Source organism: Aotus nancymaae, unplaced genomic scaffold, assembly GCF_030222135.1.
Source record: "Aotus nancymaae isolate 86718 unplaced genomic scaffold, 86718_ANA_hifiasm-v0.15.2.pri h1tg000059l, whole genome shotgun sequence".
Classification (NCBI taxonomy): Eukaryota; Metazoa; Chordata; class Mammalia; order Primates; family Aotidae; genus Aotus; species Aotus nancymaae.
The window spans coordinates 67,450,867-67,465,086 of NW_026988473.1; the positions used below are offsets into that span (position 1 = coordinate 67,450,867).

General features: G+C 38.4%; 1 protein-coding gene across 33 annotated transcripts in view; it reads right to left on the minus strand.

The window, feature by feature from the left end:
• Nucleotides 1–14,220, minus strand: part of DLG2 (discs large MAGUK scaffold protein 2) — a 2,157,409-nt gene that overhangs the window by 200,078 nt on the left and 1,943,111 nt on the right. For 4 of the 33 annotated variants that reach the window (XM_012469560.2, XM_064365368.1, XM_064365367.1 and 1 more), the window contains exon 1: nucleotides 13,931–14,188. The exons of the other annotated variants lie outside the window; for them this stretch is intronic. The gene's annotated coding sequence lies outside the window, so the exon portion shown is untranslated. Of the gene's footprint in view, nucleotides 1–13,930; nucleotides 14,189–14,220 lie in introns of those variants that run through there. 33 annotated transcript variants of the gene reach the window in all.

The window sequence follows — 14,220 nt, forward strand, 5'->3', positions numbered from 1 at the left end:
GGTTACCTCTAGAAACAGCTTAATTATAACTATCTAATAAAATGACCCCTGTGCTGAACACAAGACTCCACCATGAGCTGAAAAGAAATGATACCCAAGAGCGGACCCATGACTTGCCCAAAGTCACATCACTGGTAAGTGAAGGGGGCACAATTCAAAGCCTGGTCTTTGACCTTCTTTGCTAGTTCTCATCCAACCTCTAAATACAGAGAAAGAACGAAGTCCCTTTCATTCCCTCTCCAACAGATCTTAACACCATACTCTCATTCCAGCCCCATTTGCCTACAGTGTGTGATCTTCTAAACCCAGGCATACACTGGAACTGGCCCAGGCAAACTGGGATGTATGGTCACCCCTTTATCTTACCTTAGGCATGTTTGCCTTTGAATAATTAAAGTTGCATGTATTCATAGACATAAGCCAAGACAATGAAATATATTAAAATAGGAATAAAGGAGATTTTAAGAAATAATTTCTTAAAATATGCTTTTGTCTTCTGTCTACAATGAAGTTTAGATAACCTTTTCTTAGTGTATCCAATGAGTTTTCAAGTGCATTTTTCATTCATTTGCCCTTTGAAATGGACTTATTACCATTTAACGGTGATATGCAAACTTTGTCCTACCTACACTTGCTATAGCTATCTAAGGATATGACATTCAGATTGACACGCATTGCTGGAGGGTGGTAAATATGAAGCTGGCATGATGTAAATAGATTTTCTCATTCGCTTGTAAACAATTCTGTTTTTATTTCTGTCAATTTCAAGGTTTGGATTGAACTTTGGTTTTTTAGTCTTAAAGGAGGCATTTCATGTGAGCTTCACAAATACTCATTACCTGAATATAAAGGTCTGAGCATGGTAGGTGGTCTGAAAATGCAGCCAACTTGTTCAAACTCTTTTTCAATTCAGAAAGCCATGCTAGGGAAATTAGTGATGTTCTCTCCAGAGGTGGCTAACTTCCTTCTAGTTGGTCTAGATTCTGCTACTAATCATATGCAGAAATTAAAGGAAGAGGGAAATGATGGTCTCCTGGCTGCCAGTCACTTTACAATTTCCTAGGGAAATGAAATAAAAAAACAAAACAAAATGATGGCGCTTAAGCTGACGTTGATGGAAGAAATGGCTGTCTGGCATCACAGATGTGCTGGGTATTGAAGCAGGGTCAGATTTACGTAGAAACAAGGTAGAATGGAGGTCTTTCAGACTGATGCTTAAAAATAGCCAGTTGTCAATTTGCCAAGAAAATCTATTTTTGATTCTTCCTTTCCAGCCTCACCTATCACTCTTCTCTGCACAGACAACACATTTTATAGCTTAGGAACAAAAAACTATCAGTCTGAGGACACATCATGCTGTTTCATGTCTCCGTACTTTTGTATAGGCTGCTCGTTCTACCTCGGATAGCCTTGGTTATTTAAAATACTGCAGAGACATTCAGAAAAGTTTTTCCTAGCCCTCCTAAGTAGAGGTAATCACTCCTTCCTCTGGGTTACCTCTGTACTTTTTAAACACTAATATAATTGTACTCATACACTATTATTGTAATTTAAATTATAATAAAAGAAAAACTACATGTATATATATGTGTGTGCGTATATATATACATATATATAATATATATATGTATATGTATATTCACCCCCCCACACATACATGTTTATACATAGGTCTTTATGCTAGACTGTGAGTTTCTAAAGCTCAGGAACAGTTACTCGCTCAGCACCAAATCGCTAGTCCCTGGTAAAACTTAGAAGGCAATACATGTTTGCTGAGTTTAATGAAATCTCCAGGCAGCAAAAGTTTCTTCTTTATTCCATGACCAAAGAACTTCCTGGCCCATCAAAATGCTGTATTATACCATCAAAATGCTGTATTAGAATATTTTCCCAGTCCTGAGCTTACATTAATTGATTCGTTTATTCACTGAACCCCAACTACTGTGTGCCAGGCAAGAGTGTTATGTTAGGTCCTAGGAATATAGTAGTGGGCAAAACAGACCTGGTCATTCTCCTCATGAACCCCTCCTCCTTACTCACACTCATTCAAATTACTCATTCCTATTAATTTACTGCAAAATAATATTCTCGCCTCTAGCAATAACTTTTCAACTCAGAAGGCCACATATAGAAGCAAATCAGTGCTGAGTATGTTTCTGCCGAAAAGTGTATAAAGAAACATTCTATGCTGCTGTGTCTCACAGGTGTACTCCATCTTTATGAATACATATATAGATGTATGTATGTCTGTGTACATGTACATTTCTATGCCAATGTATACATATATTGTAGATATACAATACACAATTAAGGCTCACAAAAGAATACAACCCACTTATAAACAGAATGATCCCTTGGCCTTTCAAACTTAGGTCCACTTAATTAAAAACCAAGCATAATTTGTACCCTTAATATAATGGCCTATGATTTTCAAGTTTAACTATTTTCATGTTGATTGCTATGTTTTGACCCCATTTTAAAGGCCCCACAAGGGTATTTATGCCCTAAAATAAAGAGGAACAGAGAACATTTCCAACCTTGAAAAACAAAGGAAAAAATTTAAGACCAAACACATATCAAAAGCTATCATGTTTTCTCTGCACCCAGACTAGTGCTAACCATAAGGTAGGCACTAAATGAATACTTTCTAGATAACTCAATAAATGAAAGAACAAACACTTGCAATTATGGAGTTTCTCATTAGGGCAAGCCAAAGGAAGAGCTATCGATTTAAGAGGGAAAGATGGTTCACCGGGCGTGGTGGCTCACGCCTGTAATCCCAGCACTGTGGGAGGCCAAGGTAGGTAGATCACGAGGTCAGGAGATTGAGGCCTTCCTGGCTAACACAGTGAAACCCCATTTCTACTAAAAATACAGAAAATTAGCAGAGTGTGGTGGCACGTGCCAGTAGTTCCAGCTACTTGGAAGGCTAATTAAGAACATGGCCCTGAAACATGGTATTCTATTAGTATTAAATGAAAATGTGTGTATTATCTAGTTTCAATTAGACTGCTGCCTTTGCAGCTTTCTAATATGAGCAAATGATGTTCAGTATATAGAACTTAAATTGATATTTGTTTCTTAAGAATTAGACGAATGTAGGGGAAATCAAGGGGAACCCACACTGCTTGAATCACACATCCTGATGTGAAACTTGGAAGTCTATATCCATCCATTTATCTTTTCATCCTTCTATCCAACACTACTGAGCCACTCCTATGAGCAGTCAATGGAAGGACAAAGAAAAATCTGTCCTTAACTAATGAGCTCCCTCTGGTGATAAGATCCACATAAACAGGTAATTATAATAAGATACATATAGTTACAGATATAAGCCTGGAGTATTTGAGATACAGCAAGAAAGGCCCAACTGGTGGAGAGGAAAGGAAGAGAAACATCTTTCAGGAAGACAATCAATCAATCAATAAGCAATGCTTGTTTATTTTTTGTTTCATCTATAGCCCTATTCACTTTCCCTCTCCTGTATTATTTTGAGGCAAATAATTTTATCCATGCATATGTCAGTGAGTAGCTCTAAAGATAAGGGTGCTTGTTTCCAATATAAGCACAATACAATTACCACATCTCAAATATTACCAGTAACTTGTTACCACATATATAATCGATGTCCAAATCTCCAATTGACCCATCAATGTCATGACTTGTTTTATCATTTATGTTTGTTTGAATTGAAATACACAAATGTTCATTGCTTACAATTTGTTACTTTTATGTGTTTACCCTATGTCTCTTTTTTCTTTATCCATTATTTATTGAAGAAGCCTGAGTTTTAAAGAAAGAGTGGAGGGTAAGACAAATAAAGGGGAGGAGAGTAAGGAAAGAAATCTAGAGAAATGGAACACCCGGAGAAAAAAATGTAGAAGCAACGAGGCTTTCCTTGATTTTCTTACACATGCAAACTCTGTGAGCATACTTACTTATTTTGGAAACATTGCTCAATGTACTCCTAACAACACTCTTCTCTATATATCTAGTAAATTCCTGTATCATCTTCAAGCTCAGCTTCAGAAATTCTTCCCCACCATTTATGTCTCATGTTGTCTCCATCCTCCCTTGAAGGATATATCAGCTGGCATTTATCAACCAGTATGTTTGGTGTGTTTGCACTGAGACATCATGTGAGATGCTAGGCATACGGGGATGAATGAAATCAAATCCCTGCCTTCAAGAAACTCACTGTGAGGTATTTTAGTAAGAAATGAGGCAATGCCTATATTCTGGCCTAAAAACATATTTTTCCATATAATTTTTAGTCATGACAAACATATCCTCATTGTTGTGCAAGGCATAATTAGAGAGGAGAGTTTTTAAAAAAAGCTGAATTGCCATGGAATCATTAATGAATAGGTTTGTTCTTTCAGTTTCCATTTAAAGGATGGAAAGCAACACTTTGTCAACAGGCTAAGCATTTTGTCTGTGTGTTTTATTGCTTTTTATAATGTCCTATGTTATGAAAAGGTCACGAGAAGACTTATATTGGAAGATCAGATAATCAAATTATAATGAATTTAGTGCCCTATGGCTTACATTTTACTCTTTATGTTGCTAGTGGGGCAACTGAAGCAAGCAAGACAATAATGTATTAGCCTGTGATATTTTTAAATGGCGTTCTTGATTTCTTGATTGTGGAAGGCCTATTAGCACTTTTGCTTCAATTAAGAGGCTGTCAATATTTCCTTGGGTTTGCTATTGGCCCATACAAGTAGAAAGATACGTCTTCATATTCACCATGCCAGCACCTAATACAGTGTCTTGCACGTTGTGGGAAATGGTGGGTATCACATGTGCTGTCCTGGCACTTTCTAACTGTGTGACCAAGCCTCATTTTCTCCTCTATTTTCATAGTGCTACTGTAAGAAGTAAATGAGATAACATGTATCAAGTGCCTTGCACACAGCAGCAGTAAACAAATGGAGAATGTTGTTATAATTAAATAAATGAATTTTAACAATTCTACACTCTGCCATTGTCGTTTACTCCTTTACCTCTGTCCTATCCAAATCCCTCACCTGTCTTTCCAGACAACCGCAAATAATATCTCCTTTGCCGCTTTAAAAAAATCATATAGGGCTGTCTTAAACATCTTAACACTTAGTTACACATTGTTTCTGTGTCTAAATGTTATTCTTCGTAATTGTAGCCATAAGTTCTTTAAAAATAAGATGAGTGTTACATAGAAGTGATGTCAAAATATTTGCAACTAGCTGTGCCAGGTATTAATGCTTTAGTTGCTCAATGGTAGAGATGTGTGAGCGTCCTAGGGAAGGGATTCAGGGGTTCCAGCTTGAAGCAGCTGGCAAAGGAGCACTCAGAGGGCCCAGGGTAGAAGCTATTTACTAACAAAAATATATTTCAATATTTTAAGAAGCAAAAGCACTGCCTGCAGCCAGAGTATTAATGGTGGCATCTTTGATACTTCTTTGGCGTTCCCCATTGTCAGGAACTCAATACACTTACTGATGAGGTAAGAAATTCATCCAAGGAACAGTTTCTCTGTTTGTACAAGGAAGCCACAAAACAAGACATAGATTTTATCTGGTTTGTGCTATGGGGAAGTGAAGTTATGCCATGGGATAATGGCACCTTTTAATGCTTATATGACATATGTGCTTTTTTTTTTTTTTAAGATGGAATCTAGCTCTGTCACCAGGCTGGAGTGCAGTGGCGCAATCTCGGCTCACTGTAACCTCTGCCTCCTAGGTTCAAGCGATTCTCCTGCCTCAGTCTCCAGAGTAGCTGGGACTACAGGCACGCACCACCACGCCCAGCTAATTTTTGTATTTTTAGTAGCGACGGGATTTCACCATGTTGGCCAGGATGGTTTCGATCTCTTGACTTCATGATCCACCCGCCTCAGTCTCCCAAAGTGCAGGGATTACAGGCGTGAGCCACTGCGCCCGGCGACATGTGTGCTTTTAAATAAACATTATCTGTCACCCTTCCACTATTTTTAATTGCTTCTTCCTTGGCACTGAAGAGCTGTATAATCTGAAGAGGCAGTAGCCAGTGCCCTGGGAAGCATTTTCTACCTGATCACTGTACCCTTCTCTGACTCAAGGATGTTTTCTGAGTTAAAACAGAAGTCTCAGCCTCCTCACTGACACAGCTGGGCTGGGACTACTTACCTACGCCCAGATGCAGGTTTTCTGAACAGATTTGCTACACCAGAAGCAAATGGCAAGAGGAAATATACTTTGATTCTGTTTATTGCTATTATTGTCTGTTCTCTGGAAAGAAGCTAGATAGACAAATGAATATTTAGGAGCATATCCACCAGGTAGGTAGACTGACAGCACCAAGACAAGTTTCATGACTGAAAAAAAAAAATGTTTTATCATTGCATTTGGATGCCAGAAAATTGTGAACTGTATGAGCACGCACGCTTCTGACAGAAAATAAATTATAGTCTTGTCCCTTCCGTTTCTATGCTGCAAAACTGGAAAAACAATTCAAAATGTAGTTAATTAAATTTGGAGTCAGGAATTTTAATGGAAAACTATTACCAAGCCTGTTAAGTACAATCTTAATGAAATAGTCTACTTCCTCAGTAGAAAGAAATGATGAGTTTTGCCAAATGCTTAAGAACTTATAAATTATATAAGCTTGGAATTATACAGAAACCAGAGTTAAGTCTTATTTTTCTTTGAAGCACTAAAATTTTGTTAACAAATATTTTACTCTGTTATGTCTCATTCCCAAAGTGATAGACACCATACAATTAGCAAACACATGTATCAAAATGTGCCCTTAGTTGTCTTATCACATTTTTTAGCATCACAAACATCATGGTATCAAAATCCAAATAAACTTGAGGCATTGTGTAAGTCATTAATCTTCTCTGAGAAGGTTTAATCAGAAACGAAAAAGGAGAAGAAGAAGACGATGATGATGATTTTGTTCAAAATACTCTAATTCTTGAGCCTGGTGACATAAATTTTAAAGTTCACATCGATCGATTCCCAATCTGCATCCACAATGTAAATAATCAGAACATTTGATTGTGGTTTAGCTTAGAACTCAATGGTCATTATTCAACGGCAAGTTTTGGTGTGACTGATACTTTAGGTTTTCTATTTGTTAGTCTACTGAGCACATGGTTTCTGGCTGTCTTGTGATTTTTGCAATAGTGCCAATGTAAAGATAGGCAGAGAGTTGAACAATTACTTCATTAGCTTTTGTGACTGCAAAGAGCATTTTTTTCCGCCTCAAAGCCTTTTCTTCTTTCTTCTCCCAGAGCAGACTCCTACTCTTCCTGGAAGCCAGTTTAAGGACATGCACCATCATATGCTTGGCCTTCATTCCATTATTTTATGTACTAACTCTAGTAGACATTTGTACATCCACACTTTTTCAGCATCCTTCCCCACTACCATCCCATCCTAACAGCATCTACTGCCAAATTTCAGTTAAGGACTCATAATGTCCTGGGGAGACGTCCTAGGGAGACTGTCTTTATTCTGTCTAAGCTTTAGATGGGGCTGGAGATTTGGTCTCATGTTCATGGGTGGATTTAAGTCAGTCTCTTCAAAGTGAATTCCAGGGATCATTGCCAGGATCTCTTTCTAGCCAGATGTGACTATGAAAACAAGTTGTCCAGAACCCACTGGCAACTGTCCTGGGGCCATGAGGGCAATTAGTCTTGGCATAAAGCTAACACAAAGACAGGCGGTGTAGCAGGACCAAAATGGATTTCTTGACAACACTGTGAGCTACAGGATCAGACATCTTGAAGCTGACTTTACTGCTGTACTTTTAATTACAATCACCAACATGAGTATACCTTCCTTTTATTCAGTAAGTCAGTTTGGGTGATGGTTTCTGCTACTTGCGATGGAAAGCAGGCTGATTTGCTACTGTCATGGCTGAGCAGGAATCACACTCGGAACTATGAGCTCGTTTATCCATGTCTCTTAGATTATAAACTCCTTGAGTTAAAAGATTCACATACTTCATCTTTGTAGTCTCATCACCCAGCAGAGCACTTGGCACATAGTCTATGCTTAATAAATTAATAGTAGACAAATGAACTTGAAAACAACTACACAAAGCAAGCTAATCTGGATCATTCTGACCAAAACACATGGTTTTCCCAAGTATTTTGCATTTAAAAAAAAATATTTGACTTGACTCTTTCAGAGTTAGATGCTCACAACTTACTAATAGCTATTTCCTCCCCAATTCAATTTCCTAAAAGTGTGTTTTCCCTTTTCTCATAATTATATGAATGATTCATGTTTATTACAAAAGTTCAAATGATAAAACATAAAAAAGGAAAGTGAAAATAAAATGGAGATACTACCGCAGAGGCATGCTTTGTTTTGCTTTTGTTTTCTGCACCATCCCTACTACCAACTCTTCTAGGCAAAATAAATATGGCACCTATTAGTCTTCACAGAGTCATAAATTTAACTGCTGTGTTTTCAGATTGGGTAAATACTTAATGTAGGCATACTATGTTTTAAGTATTTACTGCGCCAGATACTTTCATATGGATAAGAGCATAGCTAATACTGGGAAATAAATTTATCTCATTTACATCTTCCCAACTGCCTTGTGAGACAGAAATTGCTATACCTGTTTTATAGCTAAGTAAAGCAAGGTTGCAAAATCTAGTAGTAGGGAATACTTCCAACAACGCATTGTGCCTTTCCACCTAGAAACTGCTTTGTGAAAATAAGACTAAAAGAAACAAAAATAAAAGCAAAAATTACTCATGTTAATTGCATAATAGCTTTTACAACATTAAAAAACAAAAACAAAATTCCCAAAACCTCAAAGTTCTTAACAATTACAAAGATTTGTTGCTTATAACTCCTGGCTGTTAATTCTCCTAAGGAGGGTCTTTGTCTCCTATATGACATAAGACACAAACTATTGGGAGAGTGGTACATTAGACAGAAGGGGCTGTAGTAATGGCATAAGGCCACATAAAGCCATTGATAGCCATCTCTGCTTTGACTTGACTCTTCCTGCAGAAGAAACCTCCCCTGTGACGGAGACTTCCACTTGGATCCTTCAGGCAGCCTTCTATTAGTCCTTAGCCCCAAGTGTAACAATTGCAATTTCAAACTAGAGATAAGAAAACAACACCTGAAATTAGCCAGGGTCTCTCCAAGCGACTGTTTTCAAGTGCCCTAAAAGACAAATGGCAGACAGTTTTAATCCAGCTAATCCTAAAATTGTTTTCCAAAATAAGACTATGCCTCTGAACTAGAAAAGCCAATGTCTTGAGATACCATCTCACACCAGTTAGAATGGCGATCATTAAAAAATCTGGAGACAACAGATGCTGGAGAGGATGTGGAGAAATAGGAACACTTTTACACTGTTGGTGGGAGTGTAAATTAGTTCAACCATTGTGGAAGACAGTGTGGCGATTCCTGAAGGACCTAGAAATAGAAATTCCATTTGACCCAGCAATCCCATTACTGGGTATATATCCAAAGGATTATAAATCGTTTTACTATAAGGACACACGCACACGAATGTTCATAGCAGCACAGTTGACAATAGCAAAGACCTGGAACCAACCCAAATGCCTATCGATGATAGACTGGACAGGGAAAATGTGGCACATATACACCATGGAATATTATGCAGCCATCAAAAACGATGAGTTCAGGTCCTTTGTAGGGACATGGATGAACCTGGAAACCATCATTCTCAGCAAACTGACACAAGAACACAAAATCAAACACCGCATGTTCTCACTCATAGGCGGGTGTTGAACAATGGGAACACATGGACATGGGTAGGGGGGCACTACACACTGGGGTCTGTTGGGGGGAAATAGGGGAGGGACAGCAGGGGGTTGGGGAGTTGGGGAGAGATAGCATGGGGAGAAATGCCACATATAGGTGAAGGGGAGGAAGGCAGCAAATCACACTGCCACGTATGTACCTATGCAACAATCTTGCATGTTCTTCACATGTACCCCAAAACCTAAAATGCAATAAAAAAAATTAAAAAATAAAAATAAAAAAAAGAAAAGCCAACGTCTTCCCTTGAAGCTGAGATCTTCATAGCTTTAACCACTTTCTTCTTTAAATGATTTCTTTTTGGTTAATGGGGGAAAAAAGTCAAAAGGAAAAACAGACAAAAGCCCTACAAAACCAAGCCACTGGAATTTTAGTTTACTACTCTGAAATATAAGTAAATATCCTGTAACTCAAGGTAGGGCTGACTCATATTTTTGTGACCCAGAACAAGAAGACAAACAGGCCCCCAGTCCTGGGCTAGCTCTTCTTCTTGTTCATAGTTTCTTCCTGCACGACAAAAGGCCTTTCATAGCTCATGAGTGCAAGCAGTAATCAACAGCATCCCATCCCTTGCCCTACTTCCTACCCTCATGTAAACAGAAGCCTCTTGGTTTCTCCTCAGACTCGGGGGCAGGTGGTTGGGGAGGCACATCATACAGCTATTGAAAGTGAGCTTAGGATCGTTTGAGGGAAAAATTCTGGGGTCTTGTTTGCCCTGAATGTGATCCAGAAGGGAGCCCATCCTCTTAGGCCAACAGTCTCCTCTAAAGCCAGAGAAACGGAGAAGTTTGCTCAGTTCAAAAGGTGGTACTAATTTAGGGTAACTTTCAGAGCTTGCCTTGAATTTGGTAGATTAACCACCTTTCTATGTTTCGTTTTTTATACTAAATTTTATACTTTGGTAAGATTAGGAGAGACGGCTCAGGAAAATGTGATCTTAACTGGCATAGACCAAAAGTGAGAGCAATACATCCCCAATTTCATTTTAAAAATATTTCCTAAACTCTGATAGGGATTAAACATATGAGGAGAGGAATCAAAGCAGATATGGGGCCAAGATCCCAAAATGAAACTGTGAAGAGCTGGGCAAACCCTATTGGATACTTCCAACATGTTGGTCACAGTGTAGATCCTGGAATCAGACAGGCGTGGGCTTAAATCCTAGCACTGCTGTATGTCAATTTACATTAGTAGTATATTTAAACAAAATTTTCTTTAATCTTGGTTCCTCATTTGATAATGGGAAGCAAAATAGGATCTACCTGGTAGGACAGTGATGAGGATTAAATAAGAAAATGCATGTAAAACCTTTAGCACAGTGCCTGGGACATCATAAATGGTATTTATTAGTATTGTCAGGTATTTTAATGCAATGTCAGGGCTGGAATTATGGCCTAGTTGTTATTTGGCAAACAATGTAGAAAACTATATTATTTGGCATCAGTTTATTTCCATGTTCTCTATTTGAAATGAAATGTCTTCTTTAAATAATTATGTAAGGACTTTGAATGCTATTTGAAGAATTCGTTAAAAGTGAACAGAAAGGTAATAACCCTGTATTTACTAGGTTTCCAAAATAAAAACAAAAATAAAAAATCTAGTTATAAGAAGTATATCTTGTTAATTAGAAAAATTGTATAATCTTCCTGTTTACCATGCAAATTTCTTTCAAAATCAACATCTATCAAAATGAGTTAATATATTCTACAAAACACAATTTACAATAATGACTGCCTTTCACTGGACGTAGCTTTGTGCTATTTGCTTTACCTACATCATCAATTTAGTTTAATTCTCCTAACTTACCCCTTCTCCATTTTACAGATAAAGAGTGTGAGGGACAGACAATAATACTTGGTCGGGGACACAAAACCCCTGCCCTTTCCATTTCCACCTTGCTGAGCCAGGTCTTTGAACAACTCCTTTAAACTTGTCCTTTTTGCCACCTTCCCTACCCTCTCAAAGGAAATTATATGTGTCACGTAGGCAAAGTTAACATTTGCTTCTTTAGCTTTTAATCCTGTTTTGAGAGACATGGTTTTGTGTGTACGTGCCCTGTAAGAGAGCTCCTGTCACAGTTTATATTTGTCTTGCTGTAAATTTAATTGGGAGTAACTCAGACTAAATTTTCTTTTGTTGCTATAAATAGAGCTCATCATGGGTGGGTGGAGAAGATGGAAAAACCACCACCATATGAGAAGAAACTCAGTTTGTTGAGATTGGTACATAGGTTTATTTCTCCATAAAACCACACTGAATCAAAACCCAGATACTGCTTCAAAATAAACCGTGGAGTCTGGCACGTAATTTTCAAAAATTTAATGTACAGTGCAGCTCAAAGGTACTTTACAACTACATTGTTCTTGGCATCAAGATACATTAACACTTTTAGGACCCTTCAGCTGTGTGACCTAAAGCTTTACAAAATGTCATGGGCTGGCTGGATCATCAAACACAGATACTCATTTGTATCTGCAATGATCTACTGAATTTCCTATCTTTATCATTATTGCTCTATCCAGAAGCTTTGAGCCAAACAGAAGACATTTTACAGACCCCTTGTGGGGCAGCTGCTTGTGGATTAGAAACCAAGTCTCAGGTTACACACCCCTAAGTGCCAACCACAATACATCACTCCTCTGCTCTTTAAGCAGAACTTATTCAGAGAAATGGAAAATATGGAAAAGCTATTTATGGACAAAAGAAGCATGCACAAAAAAGCGTTCCTGAAAAAATATATATTCCATATTCCAAATCTGCCAAGTTTTTGGTATAATCAGAAAGTATACTAAGAAAGGAGAAATAACTTTATTGGAACTGTGGTGGTGCCGATAACCAAAATATTTATGCAAAAAAAGCAAAGAGTAAGCTAAATCTTTTATGAAAAAAATGCATACTGTTTTTTTTTTTCAAAGAGATGCTAAAATGAGTTGCTTTCTTTGAGGATAACGAGGACATTTGTCAAATCTACAGATTCCATATGTAAAGAGAAATTATAACAGTGTACAGGTAAATACTTTGGACACACAGTTATGGGTTCAGAAGACAGTAGCTACTTGCCAGTGAAATAAAGCAAATATCAACAAGGCAGACACAGTTGAAACACTTGAAAAAAATGTCCTTGCTACTCCTCTCCATATATAATATGCCATATGACACCACAGTTAAATCTGCTCTTGCAAAAAAAAGTACGTCAAGCTGTTGGTTTCCATGAGATTTGTACAGAGGAAAAACAACACAGCAGAGAGTCCGAGAAGATACAGCTTTCACTTCTCTTTCCTTCTGAAGAGCAAATGACTTCCTATAGTTAGCTGACCAGGAGTTAGCACGCATCCTGCCAGGATCTAGGACCTGGAGCACACCCAGATGAGACCAAAATGCAGCTTCAGGTAATTGTTAACAGGGATATCAAACTAGAGAAAGCAGCCAGCCACAGGTCATGCAAACACAACAGTCATGCCTTCTGCATTTGTCTGTCCTGCGGATACATCGTACAGCTCTTTCCATAACGATCCAGTCTTTTCTTTCACTCCCTCTCCCACATCATCAACAGGCACGCCAAATGCAAATCTCATCGGATTCCGACCCGATCCCGGCAAAACGCAGGACTACCACCATACTGAGTTTCACAATAATCGCCACAATGCCAATTATTCACAGCCCCTTAGTTCTATTCAGACAAAAGATTGCACTTTGAATCTTGCCTTGCACAGGTTCAGCTCGGTTGGAGCTGGTTACCAGGCAAACGGTCTGTTTCAAGATTTGCCGATCGCTGAGGAGAGTGAATTAGGGGGGTGGGGATGGACAAACCACCCTGCACATACCTTCTTTTGGCAGCTAAGAAAAACAATTTCGTGACAAAGAGGCTTGTTCTTTTCAAAGCTCACCCAACAAATGAAACTGACAGAATGAAACCTGAGAAACTTTAGCAACCAAAGAAAGCAGCCTTCCAAGGATCAAGGTGAATAATTGATTCGTCGGGTTTTGTTTCATCTTTTAAGCTATTTTGCTCGTTAAAAGGAAATTGTGGAATTTGTCAGGAGCCCAAACACTGACACACACTTCTGACAGCAAGTGCATATTCCAAACTACGGGTACGTTTGCCAAGCTTATTCAACAACAACGATTAGCTGCAAAGCCAGGGAACTTACCGAGCACAAAATTATTGGAACAAAGCAGGGAGGAGGCAGGAGGCACCAAAGGCAGCTTCTCCGTCTCCTTGGTGCCAGGTTCTCCTGTCTGCTGTCCGGTCCACACTTGCCTTTATAACTAAGACTCCGATAGAACTCACTAGCGGAACCTGATGAATTATAAAACAGCCCCTCCTAGACTCTCATATTTTACATCACAGGGGGTGACCATGCAGCATTCTCGCTCACTGGGTACATATATTTCCTTATAACTCATCCTGATAAATATATCAGCCTTAGGAGCAGTGACA